The sequence below is a fragment of the Gracilinanus agilis genome, chromosome 6, assembly GCF_016433145.1.
Source record: "Gracilinanus agilis isolate LMUSP501 chromosome 6, AgileGrace, whole genome shotgun sequence".
Classification (NCBI taxonomy): Eukaryota; Metazoa; Chordata; class Mammalia; order Didelphimorphia; family Didelphidae; genus Gracilinanus; species Gracilinanus agilis.
In genome coordinates, this window is record NC_058135.1 from 237,225,667 (window position 1) to 237,250,488 (window position 24,822).

The window sequence follows — 24,822 nt, forward strand, 5'->3', positions numbered from 1 at the left end:
ATCTTCTTAATTACTTGCTGGAGTCTCTTTGCTAGTATTCTATTTAAGATTTTTGCATCTATGTTCATTAGGGAGATTGGTCTGTAGTTTTCTTTCTAGAGCAGCACTTTTTGTGACAGCAAAGAACTAGAAACGATTGATTGATAAATTTCTAAACAAATTATGGTATATGAACATCATGAAATATTATTGTATCAGAGAAAACAATATGATGTAGACAGAGAATGAAGGGAAAGATTTGTGTGAACAGATGCAAAATGAAGTAAATAGAATGAAGAAAATAACATATACAACTACAACAACGTAAATGGAATGAACAACAAAAACAAATCAATAGAAACTGACTGTTGTGTAATTATAATGATTAAGCTAAGTAAGCCTCAAGTATGAAAAGATACCTTCCCCCACTTCTTTGGAGAGGTGGGAGACCATGAGTGCAATTCATGATAACTAGTTTTTATAAGTTTCTTTTATAATATGGTATGGTTCTCTGGGATAAGTTTGGGGAAGAATACAGTTAGAAATGTAGATAATGTAAAAACAAAATACAGCAATAAAATTTATCTTAAGAAAGGGAATGCTAACAACTTTTTAAGAGCTTAATGACAGGCAGTTTTTTGTTTGTTTTTTATGTTTCCTGGTATCTTTCTTTCTCCCTTTTTTATTTTAAATTTTATTTTTATTGTCATGCAAAACACACTTCCATATTGGTCATCGTTGTAAGAACATACTCGTATATAACTGAAACCATAAATACACTGATATGAAAGATGACTCCAACAGTTCTCTCTCTGGAGGTGGACAATATTCCCCAAATTGAAGGACAGTTTAAAAAAATAATAATGCAGATAGTCCTAAAGAGCAACATCTTTTAAAAAATAAAGATCTAGATACAATGAGGTTTTAGTGTTAGCAGTCCCTAAATACCCTGGCCTTCCCCTGACACCTCATATTAAATAGAATCTTCTTTAAAAAAAAAAAAAACAACTCATTCTGAATCCTTTTATGTCGCATTTAGATTCCCTCTTGAGGTCTATTTACAGACTATAGACTTTCACATCAATATGGTATCAAAACTCCAGGCTGTTTTTCTCCACCTGCCTTGGCTACTTCCTTTAATCATAGCCACCAATAGTCCCCTTAGTTATTAGAGTTAAATAAAGGGGTGGCCTCTCCATTTCCTCAAGTTCTTTGCTCTCTCCTCTAATTTCATTCTATACAAGCAGTGGAAGTGGGGTGGTAAGGAATTTCAATCAAGAAGTACATCCTTGTCAATGTCTATGAATTTTCCCAACTAAAAAAAATGTTTTTTAATCACTCTTCTCTTCCAAAAGAAATCTAGTCTAGAAATCTGGTCTTCTGTGAAGTAAAAAATTTAATGCAATACTATTGAAAGAGTTAGATGCATACCATCATAGCAACTATCAAATTCCTTTCTTAAGCAAGCACAATCAGCTTGAGCATGTGTCTTTGCACAATATATACTCAAAACTGATGGATTTTGTATCCCTACCAGATCATTACTACTTCCAATATCTTAAACAGAAAAGTTTACATTTTTAATCAGATATTTAAAAGTGTTTTAAAAAGGGAAACTAAAAGTATTTCCATAATACAGGCTTAAATACACTATTAAGGCCACAAGAAAAATGCCTGAATACACTTTGTTCTAAAATGGTACTATTACTGTAGATGCATGGAAAAAACTCACTCTAACAATTAACTATCTTTTACCCAAAGAAAAACTGCTTAAATTTGAAACTGCCAGAGGACTCACATACATACACTCATTCATACAAATACAAAGAAGCTATGCTCTAACCTAGGGTGAGGTCAAGGGCCCATGTTCTACCCCACTGCCAATTTGCAGCATCAGCAGGATTGCAACCTGCAGTTTGCTTGTGGGCATTGTGATACACAACTTCTGACTTTACCAAATAGCTTCAGAGAGCAATTTTGGTAAACATGCAGATGTGATTATAAAATGCCACATCTGTTTGTAAATAGCTTCCTGATTTTTCATGAGTTTTTTTTTTTCTGACACAGTTCCACCAATGAATAGTTCCTTCTGCTATTGTGCTGATGAACAAAAAGAATAGAAATCTGGAGGGAATTTTGGCATATAGTGAAAGAGAGAGAATAGAGATTTTTTTCTCTAGAACCTGAGGAATTTCTGCTGAGATTAAGAAAAAAATATGACTAACAGCACAGAGATAATATGGTGCTCAACCCTTGTTAAAAATAAAAATTTATCAATGCGTTATTTTAGGAAACTTTAGTTGTAGTCCTCCCAAACCTCTGCTTTTCTGGACCTATATGGCCTTTCTTAGGACAGGCTGTCTTCCCCCTAGCCATACCCCTTCTTTCTTCCTGACACCTGAGCCTCCTACTGGAATTTGGTAGGAACTTTCCATACTAGAAACTGACACCTCGAAAGCAAGACCATTGTTAACATCTTTCAGTGACATCAGAGGCGGGAAATCAAATTCCCCTTAAGGAAATGCCCTCTCCAACATTCCCTATAAAACACCTGGCAACCTCCATCATCAAGATACAACTCTAGGGCAGGCACACTAAACCTGGAATCACCAGGCTCAGATATTGCTCTAGGAGGGCAACACTTGATTAGATCTTTGGCAAACTGAAAGGTCTTCTTACACAAGGTCTAGACCCTGTGCATTCTGTACCCTGTACATCCTGCCCTGGAAAAAAGGGTGACTGAATAAATCAATTGCCTATTCTACTTAATCTTGATACTCCTCTCAGGTGAGAGCACATTTGGATTGAATTAGAGATGTGAATAAGGATGTGGGTACCTTCGAAGAAACAATCAATTAATCAAAGGCATTTCAAATAGGTGGGATTAGAAATCTATTTAATTTGGTTGAGAGTTTTGGTCAAGCCCTGTGAGGTTTGCACAAAGCAAGACAGTTAGTTTAGAACTGAGATTCTAAGAATCAAGCAGATTAAGTAGTGGAAGCCTCAAACTAACCCCTGCTTGGAATGAGTCACTTGGAATAGGAGGAGGGAGAAGATGAGTGAACCTCTCACTAACTTTTAGCTTGAGAAAGATATTGGGAACTTTGTGGAGTTGGTGGATTTAGACATCAATGGTTACCTACATTGGGTGCTGAGGACAAACAAGATACATTGAGGAAAGGAAGCTTTGAATCTATAAGGAGCCCAGTAGGAAAGGAACTTTATGAGCACCCCACAAAAGTTTGGAAAAGGTAGAACCAGGAGGAATCTATTAGCTACATGTACTCTCTGATCTTGAGCTCATTTTCCTCTGGACTCTATATAATACTTATGAGAGACTAAGGGGGTAGAAGAGGGTGTTCTAGACCAAATATTCTTACAGTATATCCTTTAGTAAAAACTCCTTTATTTTTTGGTGGGGAGAGGGAGCTAGTAGTTACTGATGTTTTCTTGGATACCTTTAGTTTATTTTTTAATTCAATTTCTGATGATATTCCATCATAATTTTACACCATAACTTGTCCAGCCATTCCCCCATTCAATTTTAATTCAGTTTTATTTTAAGCTCTGAATTATCTCCATTCACCTTCCCCTCCCCTAGAGGAAACAAGAAAACCAAAATCTATTACAAATAGTCTTTATTTTTTTGAGGCAAACGGGTTTAAGTAACTTGCTCAGGGGTTCACAGAGTTAGTAAGTGACTGAGACTGGATTTGAACTCCAAGCCCAGCACTTTATCTGATGTACCACCTACTTGCCCCAAATATGGTCTTGGAAAAATAAATTACCATATTTAGCCATGTCCAAAAAAGGCGAGGAAAAAGAAAAAAAGAGAAGATATGCTTCAATATGCCCTTTCAGTCCATCAGCTCTCTTATCTGGAGTTAGATATTTCATCATGAGTCCTTACTAAGTTATTCAAAGGTGATTATCTTTGCAATATTGCTGTTTTGCATAAATTGTTTTTCTGGTTCTGCTACTTCACTTTATATCAGTATGTACAAGTCTTCCATATTTTTCTAAAATTATTCCCATCATCACTTCTTTAAAAAATATTTTTCTCTCTTACACATAAATAAGAAATTTTAACATTCCTTTTAAAAAAAATTTGAGTCCCAAATTCTCTCCCTTCTTATCTCTCCTCCTCCTTCCTTGAGAAGGCAAGAAATTTTATATAGATTATACATGTGCAGTCATGCAAAACATTCCATATTAGCCAAATATGTTGCAAAAGAAATTGTAAACCAAAAAAAACAAGAATAATTTAAAAAATATTTTTAAGCATGCTCCAAAAATAAATAAATAAATAAATGAACAGTATAAGTCAATCTGCATTCAGACTCCATCAGATTTTTTTTCTTTCTGGAAGTGGATAGCATTTTAATCAAAAGTCCTTTGAAATTATTTTAGATTATCGTATTGCTAAGTATAATAGCTAAGTAATTTGCAATTGATCATGATAAAACATTATTGTTACTGTATACAGTGTTCTTCTGGTTCTGCTCATTTCACTTTGTATCAGTTCCTTCCAAGGTTTTTCTGAAAGAACCCTGCATCATTTCTTATAGTACAATAATATTCCATCACAATCATATACCATAATTTATTCAGCCATTCCCCATTTTATGGCCATCCCATCCCCTCAGTTTCTAATTCTTAGCCATTACAAAGAGAACTGCCATAATTATTTTTGTATATATGTGTCCTTTCCTTCTTTCTTTAATCTCTTTGGGATATAGACCTAGTAGCAGAGTTACACATACACACAGTATATGTGTAAATATAGAGAAATTTATAAGCAATATATATACACACAAAGAATACAATTACATATGATACATATTATATGCTACCCTTCAAATTTCTCTAGTCTAAGAGTATTATATTATGTTAAGGGGGTTCAGAACCAAAGTTGTTTCCATAATCATTCTTTTTTTTTTAATTTTTTTTAAACCCTTAACTTCTGTGTATTGGCTCCTAGGTAGAAGAGCGGTAAAGGTGGGCAATGGGCGTCAAGTGACTTGCCCAGGGTCACACAGCTGGGAAGTGTCTGAGGCCGGATTTGAACCTAGGACCTCCCGCCTCTAGGCCTGACTCTCAAACCACTGAGCTACCCAGCTGCCCCTTCCATAATCATTCTTAAGGGGAAAAGGTAGCCTTTAGTTTATACCTGCAGCTCAGTCCCTTCCCACCAAATACTATTTACACAAAAGGCCATTACAAATAGTGAATAAACCCAAACATTTATCTAAGCAAAACACCAAAGAGAAATCAAAGAAATTCTAAAGATTAGATCACACCAAAGAATACAGCTGGAAGTGAGATAAGATCTCAGCTCAAAGAGAGAGAACCACTACAAGCAGAAGAGGTCTACTCTCAGAATTCTTTAAAATTATAAGCCCTGGAGTTCAAAGAACACACATGTCCACAGCTCCAAGAGCTCCAGTCTACCATTCACAGATGTGTGTCCCAGAACCAGTATTTCTAGACACTAAAATCTCTTGAACAAGTAACTCTGTATGGCTCTCAGTTTCTCTCCGATGATTGAGTCACATCTCCCTGTCCACACAACACAAAGCTGCCCTTCAGCAAAATTCTGGACCAGTGATGGCCAGCCTTTTAGAGACCAGGTGCTGTGTCCCCCCTGATCCCCTCCCCAGACCTAGTGTCATACCCTGGCACTCCCCCCCCTTACCCCACACAGGAGAGAGAAAAAGCAGTCCCATTGGGCTGCTGGGCAGAGGGTGGGTGAAATGAAAAATGTCCTCAGTGCAGGTGAAGAGGGGGAGGTAGCTCTGCCAACTGTGAGCTGCCCACCTTCCCCAGACAAGGGAGGGAGGAGTGCTCCCATTGACTGCTGGGCAGAGGGTAGGTGAAATGAAAAATGTCCTCAGTGTAGGTAAAGAGGGGAAGGGGAGCAGCTGGGGTGCTCCAGCTCTACTTCCCGTGAGTTGCTCACCTTACTCTCTGTGCACTCCCACTGGGCTGCTGAGCAGAGGGGTGGGTGATGTGAAAAAATGTAATCAGGTCCAGTGGAGAGAAGAAAGGGAACAACTCTGCCCAAGTCCCTCTGCCTTTCTAGTAATGAATTCTGGGGACAGGAGAGGCATAACACATGTGCCCACAGAGAGTGCTCTGCATGCCGCCTTTGGCACACATGCCATAGGTTCACCATCACTGCTCTAGACTTGGGAGAAAGCAGTTACATACATACACACATACATTGTATTACTGAAAAACCAAAGTTGGTCAAGGAAGTTCTATGTGAGGTATAAGTATATATGTTCAACAAGGTTTTTGTTCTGAAAGTTAAATTCAAAATTATTTTACTAAATATTTTTTCTTCCCAGTGGTTTTCTTGTCTCTACTATTATACTAACATAAAAGGCACTCAAAATCATAATTTCACTTTAGTTAACATGGAGGGAAAAACCGAGGTAAAGAGATGAATTCAGTCTAATGGACATGACAAACTCCATTTCCCCACCCACCCCCAGTTGCCTCAAAAAAACTAATGACCTATGCTGGTCCTGATGCCTTCTTCCTGGGTACTTCTTGGATAACTTCAGATAAACTTGGCCTAAAGACCAAGATATTCATAGATTCAAGAAAGTCAAGTTAGAACTGTGATGTACAATATGGTTTTTAATTTTATGGATTTTATATTTCCAAATATGAAATCTATATTACTAGCAACAGTTTTAGTTTTCAGATGATGTATTGATGTAATGTAACATGTTACTGAGTATCATTTAAATTTTCTTGCTTTCAAGAGTTTAAATTTAATCTTACATGAATACTTCATTATAATATCTTCAGAGAAGACAGGTAATAAGTGATGATAAAGTTGTCAGAATGAAAGTCATACAAGAATTTTTAACACTTAAAAAAGGAAACTGCTAGGTATACAAATATAAAAGTAACTTGAATCTTTTCAAATAAATTTATGACAGTATAACAAACCTGATAATCAAGAAGTTTTTTTTTAAAGCAGTCCAATTATTTCTACAAATACCTACAAAACATTGAAAGTAATGGGAGGCAGGAGCTAGGTGGCTCAATGGATAGAGAGCTGAGTCTAGAAATGGGAGATCCTAGATTCAAATGTGATCTCAGATACTAGCTATGTGACCCTGGGCAAGCCACTTAACCCCAATTGCGTGGCCCTTACTGCTCTTCTGCCTAGGAATCAATACTTAACATAAATTCTAAGACAGAAGATATGGTTTTTTTAATAAGATAAAAGAAAATTAATGGAGGAACCTTCTGCCATCCCAGGACATTGGTTAGATTTTTGGCAGATTTGTGGAAAATTTTGGACTAGAATTTCATAAGATGAGAATACATGGAAAGATTTTTAATCTGCCTTGGTCAACAAAGTATTCATATTTTAAAAATCACAAGTATCCACCAAAATATCAAAATGTAAATATACTATGTAATCATTAAATATAACTGAAATGTAACAGTAAAAAAAAAAAAGAGTAGAAAACCACCTAGAGCACCTGTGCAGTATGAAATATCCAAACTGAGTTTATAAACTTTGGCCAAGACACATTCTTCACAGTGAATTGCATATGTGCAAACTTGGAATTTTAAAAAACAAATCCAGCCTTGAATCTTCTGACCATCAAATAAAGCGTCTGAACAGTTTCCTTAATATGCAGAACACACATTTTTCAGTTTTAGATAACTTTAAAAAAAAAAAGGCTAAACAAGCTCTCTTTTGAAATTTATCTCCGCATAAAAATATTCAACTTTGGGTACCCAGCAAGCATGATAAATACCAACCAAGTGTTTAAAGGTAAGATAAAAGAAAAGAAAGTTGCTCCCCATAATGAGAATACCAATACAAATGGTATTTTTGTAATGGATAAAGAATGTTCATTTATATTCAGGACATTAAATTTTGTTTTCTTTTGTTTTTTGAGATCCCTACTCTCTTGCCAAACCTTTCTTTCCCCCCCCTCCCCTGTTGAGCTGATGCTACATTCAGATATAAGCACAAACATTTAATATGTGTTTTAAATTTGTCCAATTGTTTGAGAAAGCCTTTTTTCTTAATTAACCAAAGGCATACGTGCTGGGTCAATGAAACCAAAACATAAGAGCGAGGAATTTTGATGAAGATAATAATTGCTTACAGAGATCAGCTTGTTTTAACTTGTTCTTTTAACAAAGAATATGGTTTTATACCACATTTGCATGGCAGGCTTTTTTCCTCTGCATCATCACTATTATAATACACACTTTAAAAGAGAGATTATCTATAGGTTAAATAGTAAGGAAGTTATCAATTAGATTCCATCATCTCCAAAATTTCACTTACTCAAACTCTGCAATAACAAAAGAAAATTATGCTGGCTTAAGCAATGTTTTGAATCTTTACAAACTGCTTGCTTAGTGGGTATAGCACAAATCCAAGAGGGAGGTCACCTGGTTTTGATTCCCAGCTCTGCCAATTGGGAGCTCAATCCAAGTGCATAGTCTTCTGGCTATGCCTAATGCCCCACCATATAAGGCTGAGTTCAGTTCAAACCCCAGAGACCCAATAATCAAAACTATCAGAGAGTCTGAATCATTATAGATCCTGAGCCATAGGGTGCCACAGGCAGGAAAGGGACCACACCAAAAATTAGTCAAATCTAATAGAGAGCCCCAAGCTAAGGAAGCTCTGTGTATTAGAGGACTGGCAAGCCAGATCAAGTCAACAAGCATTTATTAAGTACCTACTATGTGCCAGCCAGAGGAGATAACAAAGAAAGGCTAAAGGCAGTCACTACTTTCAAAGAGTTCTCAGTCTAGCAGGGACAACATGAAAACAATTAACCAACAAGATATAGACAGGATAAATTGGAGGGCAGTCTCAAAGGGAAGGTACTAAGATTAAAGACAAGGAAAGGTTTTGAAACTTAAAAGTCAAGGCAGTCAGGAGGTGGAGATGAGGAATAAGAAATTTCCAGGGTTGAGAAACGGAATGTCATGTGTCAAAAACAGCAAGGAGGACATCCTAAATTTAATTATAATGTTCTCCATTAACTATGAATCTCTTCTCCTTGTCCTATCACTGTTCATGTTTTGACAGACTCCAAACCTGAGTCATCCCCACTTCTCCCTAAGAACCAGCAGGTCTTGCCATCTGATCTGCCACTGCCATTCTGGACTCCTATCCTTGACAGCTGCCCTGCCTGTGAACAATTTTACACAGGTGAACTCCTTGAGAACAGGGACTTCCTATTTGTATTCCTAGTGCTTAGCATATAATAAACACTTAATATTTTAATTAATTATTAATTTTAAATATAGAGACTTAAAATTAATAAAGATGTTTGACTTCTTTATACTCTGCTCCTACTGATGTGCTGCTAAATGTTGCTAGAGAAAGTCATATCACCTTACCAAGAGAGGCTACCAAAAATTTGTTACCTGATCTCAGCTGGACCCCACTGCTACAGAGAAATCCCAGAATTCTCCATGGCTTCTTGGCTCACAACAGCCCCGGTTGGTGGTATGGAAGTATAAGAGTTAATTCAATCTACCCCAGTTCAAATAGTACCCTGGCTTCCAACATCATCCTTTAACAAACTCAATCTAGCATTTAAAGCTATCCACAATCTGGCTCCAACCTGTTTTCCAGACATTTCCTATTATTCATCTTCTATACTTAATGTTGCATCTAAACCGATATACTAACCCTCCTCTAAACTTGACATTCCAACTCATCTCTATGCCTTTATATGGACATGTCCTCCATGTCTGTGTATTGGAGGAAAACAGGGGAGCTCCCCTGATCTAAAGGACTTTGGATCACTTTCAAGAGGCAATGTATATGAGGCAGTTAGTGACTCAGTAGAAAGCCAGGTCTTAGAGATAGGAGATCCTGGGTTTAAATCTGACCTCTCAGACACTTCCTAGCTGTGTGACCCTGGCCAATTAATTCCAGTTGTTTAGATGATACTTCTCTTTGGCCTTGGAACTTAGATACTTGGCATCAATTCTGAGACAGAAAGTAAGAATTTTTTTAAAAGAGGCAATGTGTGTCAATTCAGTGCTGAAAGATGCAGCATTATGGGATCAACCCAAAGGTCCCCAATGAGTCAGTCAGTGCCCACCAATGCCTCTAGGAAGTCCCAAACTCTCAAATACATAAGATTGCCTCCCAGACTGGAAAAAAGCATCTCAGGATTAGTGCTTCTCATCTTTGCTCAGGGAAAGAAGCACAAAGCAGAAGAGGGAAGGTGGGGTCCAAGGTCTAGGTTCAGTCTAGCCAGACACATGTGTTCCCTGCTCTGTCCAAGTAACTTCCATGGCTTCTAGGGTGGGGGAAGAAAAGAGGAAATGCCTTCCTTCCCCTCTCATGAAAAGTCCAAGGAAAAGGATCACACACTTGAAAAAAGGGAAGGCAAGGCAATAGACATTAATAAGTGCTTAGTATGTGTCAGGAGCTATGCTAAACTAAGAATACAAAGCAAATACAAGCAAAAAGATAATCCCTGCCCTTATGGAGTTTGCATTCCAGTGGGGAAAGATAATACATCAACAGAGGCTGAAAGAGGGTAGGTAAGAGGTATCCGCTTGGATGCATGAAGTCCAGTAGAGAGGAAGCCAGAGAGTGAAGTTACTTCTTTTAAAGACTCCTGAGTAGGCACAACCCTTCCTGGTTTACTCTTTGTAGCAGCTCTCTCCTACTGTTGCCATCATGGAGACCAAAGAATTACTGAACCACGACAAAGCACTATATCTATATCCTTTACCACTAAGCCAAGGTACCTGGCCCCCCCAAAGTGGCCCAGAAGCCTGCACAATGGTGGCATTTCCTCATCATTACAACTAGAATATACTCCTTTTTCATCTCTACCTCTTAGAATCCACATCTTCCTTCAAAGGTTCACTTTGTCGCTACTTCCTAGACCAAACTTTTCCTGGTTTCTCAATTGTTTCTGGTCCTTCCTTCCTAAAGATACTCTTGTTTTTATTTTTCTGTGTGTATGTGTTACAGGAGAATGCAAGTTCCCTGAAGGCAAAGCTTGGTTTTTATCTCTGTATCCTCACGATCCAGCACAATGATATACTATGACCCTTAAGATGTTTTGGCTTTAGAGAATTTACTCCAAGATAAGAAGCAATAGATGTCCAGGAGAACAAAGGTTCATGCTGAGTTTGCTTTGGGTGATCAGCCAGGGTCCAGTCCAGTCATTTAAGGATTGACATTGTTGTGATTATTTTACCAATGTTATTTTATCAACGACTTGGATAAAGGCAAAGGTGACATGCTCCTTAAATAAGCTGATAGCACCAAGTGAAAGATAATGGAAGACAACCAGCGAATACACTAGATAACAGAGAAAGGATACAAAAAAAGATTTTGACCCATGAGAACACTGGGTTGAGTTTAATGAAACAGAATTGAATAGGTCTCAATATATTTCAAAGTCTTATTTTATGTTGTTCTTGTTGGTCAGTTGTTATTTAGTCATGTCTGGCTCTTCATGACCCCAGTTGGGGTTTTCCTGACAAAGATACTATATGCCATTTCCTTCCCCAAAAAATGTCACTTCATTCCAAAAATAAACAAATGAAACTCCCTTACCTTCATCTTAGAATCCATGCTGTGCATTGGTTGAAAGGCAGAAGAGTAGTAAAGGGCAGGTAATGGGGGTAAAGTGACTTGGCACACAGCCAGGAAGTGCCTAAGGCCAGATTTGAAACGAGGACCTCCCATCACTAGGCCTGGCTCCACTGAACCACCTAGCTTACCCACTAGTTATTTTTACAAATGAGGAAACTGAGGCAAACAAGGTTAGGTGACTTGCCCAGGGTCACATAGTGTCTGAGGCCAGATTTGAACTTACAAAGATGAATCTTCTCATAGAAGATCTTGACCAACTAGAACTGAATCTAATGAATCAAAATTGAATAGGTCTAAATGCATGTTAAAGTCTTGTACTTGGGTTCAAAATCAACTCAAGTTCATGATAAGAGGCTCCTGATTGTATATCAGTTTGTATGTAAAAGATATAGAGGGAGACTGAAAGTTCCATATAATTCAACAATGTGACATGACAGCCAAAGATACTAATACCATTTAGAGAAGCACCAGAGGCATAGGTTCAGGGAATAAGGAGGTGATAGTTCCTCTAGATTCTACCCTGATCAGACCTCCTCTGGAGCAATGAATCCCATTCTTGACAACAGGGTTGAAGAAGGTTATTGATGAGATAGAGAGTATCCAGAGTAGGCCAACCAAGATGTTGAAGATTCTTGGTTCATGATCAGTTGAAGGAACTAGGGATGCTCTGTCTTAAAAAGAGAAGACTAGGAGGAGAGGAATATAATGTCTATGGACAAGTATTAGAAAGTCTATCACATGAAAGGAGTTCAGTCTATTATATTTGACCTCATAAGGCAGAAACAGGAACAATGGGTAGAAATTGCCAATAGACAAAGCTAGATCCAATGCCTCAAGGGTCGAGGAAAAGCAATAATAACTTCTGAATAATTAGAATTATTCAAACATGCTTCAAGGACTGCCTCAAGAGGTGTCGTTCCTTTTCCTCAGAGGTCTTTAAGCAGAGAAGCTGGATGAGCACATGTCAGGTATGTTAAAGCAAGAATTCCTTTCAGATAGGGATTAAAGTAGAAGACCACTAAGGTCCATTCTAAATTTCTAATGCTATGATTCTGAGTCACCAACAAAAAAGCATACAGGATGGATTGAAAGGCAGATCAGAGTCAATAGTTGAAGAACATCAACAGTTTTTAGAATTGTTATTCTGAAGACAGTCTTGACTGACCTTTGATCTCCAATGAGGACAATTACCTCTTTGGCTCCAACCTTAAAACAATATTAAGTAAGTTATCCTGCTCAGATCATGAGCCTTCACAATGTAAAGCATTAAGAACAGTATCTGTCACATACTAGGCACTTAAATGCTGTTCCCTTCCTTCCTTTCCCTCTGCTCCCTGTCTTAAAGCAGAGCCCATTCTTTGATTGGATGTAATTTTTATTATTGGCTAGGACATCAAATTCTGGTGAATTTGGTCTAGACTCTTTGGCTAAAACTGTAAACTCTTCCTTTTTTGTAACTTTTTGGTCCTTGGTGATTAGAAGATAAGTTCCTGACTTTAATAGCCTTTATTTTTTACCACCACCTTTTCTCTGCCCTCTGGTAATTTTAGTCTCCAATTTCTACCTGATTTCCTTTTCTTTTACATGTTGCTTGTCACAGTACTTGGTATTCATATATGCTCTGACTTCAATTTGCCTGCCTGGTTCTGAACTGTACTTTGATTCCAAACTGATCATCTCTTTGTAAACCCAGTTCTGAATTACCTTTGTAAACCCAGTTCTGAATGACCTTTGCTTCCTGCTTGGGGATAACAAAGAAATGGGGGGGGGGGGGGGCGGGAATTGGGAGCTCACTGATTCTGGAATGGCTTAAAAAAAACCTATGGTATATGACTAATGGAATATTATATGGTGAGAAATGACAAATACACTGTAAAAGTGAAATTTGGGAAATGCCATCTAAAAGTATATATATTTTCTATGGACACGTGGGAACTATCAAACTACATTTCCCGTGGTCCAACGGGTTTCTGGTTTCGGTTCTTTGGGCATGGGGACGTCTGCGTCACCACGCAGAGAACAGTTTAAAATGAGAGGAAACCCGAAAGTAAATCCTTTTTTTAGCTCTTTAGCTACTCTTTAGCTACTGGGCTCAGGATGAGAGGGGAGGTAATTATGGCTGAAGCAGCAGTTTTGAATTCTTACAAGTGTGTGGTCTAATGATTTATCTCTATCAGCATGGCTTTAATTAAAATACTAATTTATATTATTATATCAGTCTTTATTATTTTTAATCTTAATAACAGGGAATTCAGAGGAATATAGGAAGATTTGCATGAACTGATACAGACCAAATTAAGCAGAACAAAAGGAAGAATATTCACACAAAATGACAACAATGTAAATGAAAAGGTTACTGAAAGGAAGCCAAGATGGCAGAATACAGGCCAGGACCTAGTTGAACTCTCACAACATTCCCCTCCAGACAACTTTAAAATAATGTCTCTAATCAAATTTTGAAGCAACAGAGACAACAAAAGATCAAAGGAAGACATTTTCCCCGCATAAGACACTTAAGAGGTCCATAAGACAAATCTATAATACTGGATGAGTACAAGCCCAGGCAGTAGAAGTGCCAGCAGTGGGTTTAGAGATGGTCACAACAGTAGCAGTTTTAGGACTTCTCAGTCCAGAGACAGTAAGAGGGCTGGACAATTGGTCTGAAAGAAATTTTAGGGAACCCTTTGCTGGCAGGGTGTTAATTGGCAATTCTATTGCCCATAAGCATTTCTGAGTTGCAATTCCAGACCAGAAAGGAGTACTTATGGTCAGCTACAAGTAAACAGGGCCTTCAGTCACAGTTCCATGACAAAGAAGAGTGATAGCACTTGTGACTACACTAGAACAGAGGTTCTTCCTAGATAAAGACCAGAGTATAGACCAAGAAATCAAAGCATAGACCAGAAAAGCAGTGTCCCAGGATAACACCACCTTAGAAGCACTGAAAATTCACAGATTATTAGACCTGGCTCTGAAAACAGCAGCACAAAAAAAGCCTGAAGCTTGGGACAGTGCCCCCCCCCACTCCTAGATGAGCAGAGCCCAACTTTAACATGGAGCTCAAAGTAAAGAAATAGACTAGGGAAATGAGCAAGCAAAACAACAAAAAAAAGTATTTGACCATAAAGATCTACTGCAGAAGCAGAGAAGACCAAAACAAAAGCTGAGAAGAAGTGGGAAAATAGCTCCAGGAAAAGCATCAAAGAAAAATGTGAATTGGCCTACAAGAATTCCTGAAGAGTTTAAGAAAGAGATGACTTAGAGGGAAAATTGGGAAAAGAAATGGTAGTAATGCAAGAAAACTATGAGAAAAGAATTAAGAGCTTGGCAAAAGAGGTATAAACAACACAAAATGATACCTTAAAAAATAGAATTGACTTAATGGTAAAAGAGGCACAAAAACCCACTGAAGAAAATAAATTATTCAAAAGTAATTGGCCAAATGGAAAAAGAGGTACAAATCTCAATAAAGAAAATAATTTTTTAAAAGGTAGAACTGAGCAACTGGAAGCTAATGACTTCAAGAGACTTAGAGAAACAATAAGACAAAGACAAAAAATGAAAACCAGAAGAAAATGTAAAATATCTCATTGGAAAAACAATTGTCATGGAAAACAGATCAAGGAGAGACAATCTGAGAATCACTGAACTAGCTGAAAGCCAGAATCAAAAAGAGTCCAGAAATCATATTTCAAGAAATTATGAAGGAAAATGGCCTCTATATCTAAGATCTGGAAGATATAATAGAAATTGAAAGAATCCACCTATCACCTTCTGAAAGAGATCCCCAACTAAAAACTCCCAAGAATATTATGGTCAAATTCAAAAGCTCCTGGACCCAAAAAGAAAATATTGCAAGCAGCCAAAAAGAAACAATCCAAATACCATAGAACCACAGTCACATAAAATCACAAAATATTTATCAGGATCACACAAGATTTGGAAACTTCCACATTAAAGAATCAGAGGGCATGGAATATAGTATTCCAGAAGGCAAAGGAGCTAGGATTATAACTAAAAGTCATCTACCCAGCAAAACTGAGTGCAATCTTTCAGGAGAAAAATAGATATTTAATGAAATAAAGGACTTCCAAGCATTCCCAGAGAAGAACAGAAAATTTGACATTCAAACAGAAGACTCAAGAGGAACATAAAAAGTTAAACACAAAAGAGTAATCATAAGGACTCAATAAAGTTAAACTATTTGCATTCCTGTATGGGAAAATGATACACGTAACTCCTAAGAACTTTACCATTCTTAGGGCAGTTAGAAGGAATCTAAGGGCATTGTGTGAGCCTATTATGTTGGGATGCCCTCCAAAATGTAGGGGTCAGAAAAATGGGTACACTGGGAGACACTGAATGGAGAAATTTTTCTCATATAAAATAAGTGTGCAAGGAAGAGTTTTTATATTAAAGTAAACCGGGGTGGGAGGGGTTGGTGGGCAATGCCTAAACCTTACTTTCATCAAAAGTTATTCAAAGTAGAAAGAATACATATACATACTCAGGTGGGGAAAGAAATCTATCTGACCCAGTGTGGAAACAAGAAGGGGAAGGGATAAGAGAGATGAGTGAGGGGATGATAAAATGGAGGGACAGATCAAGGGAGACAGTAGTCAAAAGCAACACAATCTTTTAAGGAAAACAGGATAAAAAGAAAAAGAAGGATAAATGGAAGAAAATGGTGTGGAGGCAAATACACAGTTAGTTATCATACTTATGAATATGAATGGGATGATCTAACCCATAAAACAGAAATGAATAGCAGAATGGATTAGAAACCAGAATCCTACAATATGTTGTGTACAAGAGATATACTTGAAACAGAAAGACACACAATGCTAAAATAAAGAACTAATGGGGCATCTAGGTGGCTTAGTGGAGAGAGACACAGACCTGGAGATGGTAGGCCCTGAATTTGAATTTGGCCTCAGATATTCCTAGCTGGGTGATCCTGGGCAAGTCACTTAACCCCAATAGCCCTTACTACTCTTTGCCTTGGAACCAATACCTATTATTGATTCTAAGACAGAAAGCAAGGGTTTTTTAAAAAATAAAATAAAATAAAATGAAGCACTAGAGTAGAATCAATCATTCTTCAGCTGAAACAAAAAAGGCAAGAAGAACAATCATGATCTCAGACAAAGCAAAAAGCAAAAATAGACCTAATTAAAAGAGATAATGAAAGAAACTACATTTTGTCAAAAGATACCAAAGACAATGAATATCAAAAAATTTTATAGCAAGTTTCTCTGATAAAGCCACATTTTTCAGATATATAGGAAACTAAGGCAATTTATAAAAATAAGAGCCATTCCTCAACTGATAAATGGGCAAAGGTTACAAATAGGCAGTTTTAAGAAGAAGAAACAAAACTATCTATTGTCATATAAAAAGATACTCTAAATCACTATTAATTGGAGAAATGCAAATTAAAACAACTCTGAAGTGTCACCTCAACCTATCAGAAATGACAAATATTGGAGGGGATGAGGGAAAATAGGTACACTGAACTGTTGGTGAAATTGTGAATTGGTCCAACCAATCTGGAGAACTGTGCCTACCCTTTGACCCAGAAATACCAGAAATAGCAAATCTGTACCCCAAAGAGTTTTTTTTAAAGGGAAAAGACCTATATGTTAAAAAATATTCATAGCAGATCTTTTGTGGTGGCAAAGAATTAGAAACTGAGAGGACATTCATCAATTGGTGAATGGCTGAATAAAATTGTGGCATATGATTGTGATGGAATATTATTGTAACTATAAGAAATGATGAGGAGAGTGGTTTCAGAAAAACATGGCAATACCTATATGAACTGATGCAAAGTGAGAAGAATCAGATCATTGTGCACAGTAACAGCAATGTTGTAATCATGATAAATTGTGAAACACTTAGCTATTGTGATCAATGGTTAATGATAGTCCCAAAGGCCTCATGATGATAATAAAAAAAATGCTAACTCCAGAGAAAACTGATGAACTCAGAGTGCAAATTGAAGTATAATTTTCTCCCTTTTTTCTCTTTTTTTTTGCAATACAACTAATATGGAAATATATTTTGCACTATTTCACATGTATAATTGATATCGTGTTGTTTTGAGGGGCAGAGAGAATCTGAAACTCAAAATTTATATGAAAAGAATGCTTTAAAATAAATAATAATTTTTGAAAAAAGAATCAGATGGGAGAAAATAGGAAAGGAAGTAAAATTCTGAATTGAAATTCTTGCTCTTCCTTGTATAAGATGAGCTCTGCAGGCTTTTAAAATTTAAAGTCATGAGTAGTTTTTCCCTGCCAGAGCTTTTTATTGGGGGTTGGGGGGGTAAGAAAAGAAATACCTGTGACAAGGTCTTCAGGCTAGGTTCAGGCTAGGATGAAAAAACCTTCCCAAGAAGAGAAACAAAAGCTTTCAGATTTTCCTCTCCAAGGAAAAAAGCTTCTGTTTCTCAGAACATATATTAGAAAATGTCTATTCCATGCAGGTGAAGACTTCCCCCAGCAGAATGGGCAGAGAGGTACAATTTGTTCCAATAGCCATAAAGGTAGCTGAAGCAGGCACTGTGGAGCACTGAAAGCTTGGTCAGACATCAAAGACACCAAGGTCATCCATCCACTGCTTCCCAGGCCATCATCGTTATCTCACCTTTTGTCTTACAACTGGACTTTTAGGATTCTGAAAGAGAGAGTGAGGCTAACAACTCTGTATAATTGCTTCATTTATATCCAATTCCCAAGTAATTAAGACCACCCAGTAATATCACTGGTCTTCTTTTGAAAAATGAAAGAAAAATAACAGGACTCTAAGAGTCCTTATACCAGGAACCAAGAGCTTTATTACATAAATAGTGCACAGCCCCTCCTAGCTAGCTAATTAAACCCTCAGGCTTAATTCTATCTTTTAAAAAATTCTACCTCTGGATCACAGAAGCTTGTGTCAATAATCTCTTTCTAGTTTAGGGCTTGAGAGTCTATGTGGTTCCTTATTTTATTTCTAGTAGCTAAACCACAGCTAGTAATCATCCATGTAGAGGCTATTCTTCCAGCAAATTGCCAAGGGCTCTGGGGATTGTGGTTCAACAGTTACTCAATTCCAGAATTCTTTTTCTTTTCCATGAAAAGAATGGGAGAGAGAAAGAGATTAGAACAAAACTAAGCCCAGGAAGCAAGGTTATTATCTTCCTCTAGCCTGATAACATTGCTACTTTTTTTAAATACTTACCTACTGTCTTAAAAATCAATATATACTGTGTATTGGTTCCAAAGCAGAAGAGTGGTAAGGGCTAGGCAATAAGAGTTAACTGCCTCAGCCACAACAGAGTCACTCCAGGAAAAATTCTCCCTTCTCACCATTCCATGGTCGGAACCCTCCAGCCTTACCTGATTAAGCCTGGCTGTTATCTTACCCTAAATATCTAAATCTTAATTTATAAATTTGCCTATTACACACCCAGCTACCAAGTAATTGAGGCCATATATGAACCTAGGGCCTCTGGTCTCTAGGCCTGGCTCTCAATTCAATGAGCCACATACAATGCTGCTTTTAATATGTATATATAAAAAGCAAAATCTTATCAGGCTTTAGCTTATCCTTCTAGATAAGTTTGGACATTGTAATTAGGATTCCCATACATTGATGGTCAGTGGACATGTGATCTCATCTCTCTGGGTATTCCCTTCATCCCTTCATCTGCAGCAATTGTAATGTCCATAGGTTTTCTTATCCTGTATGATTCTTGTTCAAGTCCACCAATAAATCCTCCATATGAGAGAGCTCCAACACACTATCCAAGAAATGTCTCTCCATGATAGGTAAAGGAGCCCTCCTCTAAGTCTTTTAATACTTGTTAATACCTTTAATCAAGTCATCCAGATTGTCCACTGATTCACAATCAATTCATTCTCACTAAATGACCAATCTAATTCCTTTTCCAATCAGATATTTCCTGTTTAATAAATTTTATACCATTTATTTTGTGCAAATAAGTCTTTGTAATATTTTGCAGCCTATTTGTATCCACTATGTTCTTCATGTATCACTCCAAATTTTAATTCCTTGGAAATTCTGATATTTTATGACTTGTAGACATATATAATGTTACTACAAGACTTGATGTTTTGTTTTCCTAAGAGTTTTGGTATCAGGGAGCGACTTGGGATTTTTGAAAGACACAAGCATTCTTCTTCCTCATCAATCCCATGTGTATTTTCAGATCCTACAAGATGCCTTAATAGATACATCCAAAGAATAACTTTATTTAGAACCCTCTGATTATCAGCAAACATTTAGCAAGACACAAAAGTAAGCATTTTATATTTATCAAACAAATTCACTTCTGTAGTGGAGGATATCTTTTTCAGGATCTAATACAGTGGTTCCCAAACTCTTTTGGCCTACCGCCCCCTTTCCAGAAAAAATATTACTTAGTCCCCTGGAAATTAATTTTTTTAAATTTTAATAGAAATTAATAGGAAAGATAAATGCACCTGTGGCCATCAGCGCCCCCTGGATCGCTGCAGCACCCACCAGGGGGCGGTAGTGCCCACTTGGGAATCACTGATTTAATAGGAAGGATTCCTCTCTAGACTATTAAATCCTCAAACTCTTGTTTGCGGATGACACTCTCCTGACTGCATTAAGCTCCAGAGTTCTACAGTAACTTTTCCCCTTCCTTTAAAATAAAAAACACACAAAAAACACTCTTACTTTTTCTCCATGTAACAACTCTTAGATAAAAAGGTCAGGGCTAGGCAAATAGTAAATGAGTTGCCCAGGGTCACAAAGCCAGTAAATATATGAAGGCAGATTTGAACCCAGTTCCTTCAGACTCCAGGCCTGGCACTCTATCCATTGTGTGACCTAGCTGCCCTAACCTACAGCAGGTCCAGTAATTCATATAGGAAAAATAAAATGGATAAAGAATTTCAAATGCTTACATCATGAAACGCAGTTGGAAGGATAGTTCGTTGAGTTAGTCCACCAATATCCTAGAAGAGAACCAAAAGTAGACGATGTTAGACAGACTTAGTGGGACAGATAGGTGGCACAGTGGATAGAACACCACGACTAAAGTTGGAAAGACCTGAATTCAAATCTGGTCTCAGACACTTGCTAATTGTGTGACTCCAGGAAAGTCACTTCACTCTTTGCCTCAGTTTTCTCATCTGTAAAATGAGCTGGAATAGTAATGACAAACCATTCCAGTATCTCTGCAAAGAAAACCCCAAATTGGGTCATGAAGGGTTGGACACATCTGAACAACAAAATTAAATAGATAGTTATGCTAGTATATTCTTATATAATGACACTTGAAGGTTTACAAAGCATTTAACCTACTATCTGATTTAATTCATAAAATAAAGAGGTGAAGTGGGTATGCCAGGCATTATTATCTCTATTTGATAGATGAACAAAAAGCAAGTAACTTAATTTACAAAACTAATAAATGGCAGAGCTTGAGTTTAAATCCAGATCTTTCTGCTCCATGTCCAGCACACCTCCCACTATTCCATGCAGCCTACTATCTTGAGTTTCTTTAAGGTAGGGTAACATGCACAGCTAAGTGGATACTTCCTAGCTAGGTGACCCTGGGCAAGTCACTTAAAACTTGTGTAATTAGAAAATCTTGAACCCTTGGACTATGTTTCCTAGAATTCCTTCATCTCCCAGCATCCCTTTACTCTTTCATCCCCAAATTGCAGGCTTACGTTGTTTGTATATAGTTGTGGGTAACCCCACCCTCTTGCTCTCTTTTCCTAAAAAAAAGCTAGTTTTCTTTACTAGGGCTTTTCTTTCTTTATTTCAAGTTGTTATTAATAAATCTTATTAAAATAATACTTAGAATATTGGATATTAATTTTGTTTCTCACAACCTTAACTGACTAGCCCTTACCACTCTTCTGTCTTAGAACCAAGGTAAGGGTTTCAAAAAAAAAAAGTGAGGTGACTTATACAATTAGATACTTAAGAATATACATTTCTAGCACCCTTACTCACACTTTAGGCTTTGCACTTTTTTTTTTTGCACTTTGCACTTTTGCTAGTTAAACAGATAGCTCTCTATATTTTAACATTTTTAAACATATACAAAAGGCCCTAGATAGCAATCCATAGGTGGTATGGAGGGGGAGACTATGATATCTGGAAAGGATAAACAGAAGTAAATAGTTCCCTGAAGTTGTTCCAGGGTTACCATCAAGGGCCTGTCAGGAAATGCATACAGAAGCCCAATATAAACAAATTATCATCTTTTTAAGCAAAAAATTTCCTTTGGTTTTTTAGAAAGCAAACAAACTGCTAAGCCATCACAGTATTTTACACAATAAGCAAAAAATGATGCTGCTGGTATTTAGAATGACAAAGTCTATAGACAATCAGCTAGGCTTTGAGAGTTTTTATCTTCATAATAACAATAAGAAGAATTGGCATTTACAGTTAGGTCCTCATCAATAGGAATAAAGAATCCCTTAATGTGGTTGCATTATTCAAATTTCCACAACATATTTCCATTGGGCTGGAGTCAGTAACCACATTTTACATAATTATATCTTTGAATGGTGCAATTTGAATACATAAAACCACTTCAGAGGATGCATTATTCACACTTATTAGGACCCAGCTGTAGAGAACACTTTAAGGCTTGCAAAGCATTTTACAAATATTACCTTTTTTTATACTCACAACAACCCTGGGAGGTAGGTGCTATTATTATCCTTGTTTTACAGATGAGGAAACTGAGGCAAAAGGAGGTTACATTGCTCATCCTGGGTTACACAGCTACTAAGTGTCTGAGGCCAGATTTGAGCTTAGGCCTTTCTGACTCCTGGTCTAGCTCTCTATCTACTGTTCCTTACTTTATATAAAAAAATTAGTTTCCTTAAAATATAGGTGCATGCCTCCAGAGAAAGAACTGTTAGGTATCTGAATGTAGATCAAAGCATATGATTTTTAAATTTTAGCTTATTTGGTTATTTTGGGGTTTTCATTTTAGATGAGTATTCTCTTACAAAAATGAATATGGAAATGTATTACATGATAATATATGTATAACCCAGAAAAAAATGTGTGTATAAACATGTAAATCAAATGATTTCTCTATCAACTTTTGCTAGAATTTCACGATTGTTGGTCTTAATTTCTAATAGCTTTTCTAATAGTAGTGGCTACTAAACTTTTTGTATAATTATTATTTTGTTAAAGATAGAAATAAACATTTATTAATCAACTACATTGTTTTGTTAGGCACTGTGCTAAATACTTTACAAATATCTCATTTGATCTTCACAAACACCCAGGCAATTAGATATTATTATCCTCTTTTATAGTTGAGAAAATTGAGGCAGACAATAGTTAAGTAATTTGCCCTTGGTCACATATTTAATAAATGTCTGAGGCTGAATTCAAACTCCTGATTTCAGGTCCAGTATTCTATCTATTGTACCACCTTTAGGCAAAGTCCTTGCCTACAAAGGGCTTATAATCTACTAGACTACCAGACAGATCTCATACATGAACAAACAAGAATACCATAAATGGAAAAGAGAGATAAAAAATGTGATTCTAATAAGTTTCATAGTCTAGTTTCCCAACCTATATTGCAAAGACCCACTAATTCTTACTTCTCTCAACTCCTGACTCCAAATACTGGTCTGTTCATTCTCCCAGTTCAACTCTTCTCTTTTTTGCATGTGGCCACTTCTTTTAAAAAAAAAATGTGTTTTTTTTTACCAATTGCATGTAATAATAAATTTCCACACAAGTTTTCCCAAGTTATATGATTGAACCTATCTTCCTTTTTCCCTTCCCTTTCTCCTCCAAGTGCTGGCAAGTGATACAATCTGGATTGTACATGCATTGTCATGCAAAACATATTTGTAAAATAATGATACTTGCTGATCATTTTAGATAGATACTACTTATTATTCTAAAGAAAAGCACACTTATTCCTATGCTTTCTAGTGTTTTTAATAGGAATTTTGTATCTTTTTGAAGGCTTTTTCTGCATCTACTGAGATTATTGTGATTTCAGTTAGTTTGGTTATTGCTATGGTCAATTATGCTGATAGTTTTCCTAATATTAAACCAGCCACTCATTCCTGGTATAAATCCCACCTGGTTATAGTGAATAATCCTCGTGATATGTTGCTATAGTCTCTTGGCTAGTGTTTTATTTAAGATTTTTGCATCAATATTCATTTAGGAAATTAGTCTATCATTTTCTTTCTCTTGTTTTTGCTCTTCCTGATTCAGGTATCAGCACCATATTTGTGTCATGAAAATAATTTGGTAGGACTCCTTCTTTGCATATTTTGCCAAATAGTTTATATAGTATTGAGATTAATTGTTCTTTAAATGTTGATAGGATTTCCTTGGAATCCATCTGGCCCTAGGGATTTTTTCTTATGGAGTTCACTGATGGTTTATTCAATTTCTTTTTCGGAGATGGGATTATTTAAGTATTCTATTTCTTCTTTTGTTAATATGGACAATTTATGTTTTTGTAAATATTCATCCCTTTCACCTAGATTCTGAGATTTATTGTCATATAATTAGGCAAAATAACTCCTAATAATTGATTTAATTTCTCCTTCATTGGAGGTGACCATCCTTTTCATTTGTGATATTGATAATTTGATTCTTTTTTCCTTTTTTTAAATCAAATTAACAAGTGCTCTGTTTTATTTCTTTTCTCATAGAACCAATTCCTACTCTTACTTATTATTAGTTCAATAGTTCTTCTATTTTCAATTTTATTAATTTCTCCTTTGATTTTTTGGATTTCAATTTAGTCTTTAGTTGGGGATTTTTAGTTTGTTCTTTTTCAAGTTTTTTTTAATTGTATGCCCAATTCATTGATCTGTTTTCCTCTATTTTATTGATATAAGAATTCAGGGATATGAATTTTCTCCTAAGTACTATTTTGGCTATATTCCAGAAATTTCTATGTATTGTCTCCCCATTGTTATGCTCTTTTATGAAATCAGTGATAGTTTCTATGGTTTTTTCTTTGACCCACTCCTTTTGAAAAATTAGATTATTTAGTTTCCAATTAATTTCTAATTTGTCTTTCCATGAACCCTTATTGATTATAATTTTTATTCCATTATGATCTAAAAACGTTGCATTTATTACTTTTGCTGTTCTGCATTTGGCTGTGAAGTTTTTATTTCCTTAGTACATGGTCAATTTTTATATATGTATCATTTGTACAT

At 36.5% G+C, this 24,822-nt stretch overlaps 1 protein-coding gene across 1 annotated transcript in view; it reads right to left on the minus strand.

Moving 5' to 3' along the window:
- The window catches only part of DENND2B (DENN domain containing 2B), a 266,694-nt gene that overhangs the window by 240,642 nt on the left and 1,230 nt on the right, over positions 1 to 24,822 (minus strand). Inside the window, exon 2 of the mRNA XM_044680976.1 lies at positions 20,548 to 20,598. The gene's annotated coding sequence lies outside the window, so the exon portion shown is untranslated. The remainder of the gene's footprint in view (positions 1 to 20,547; positions 20,599 to 24,822) is intronic.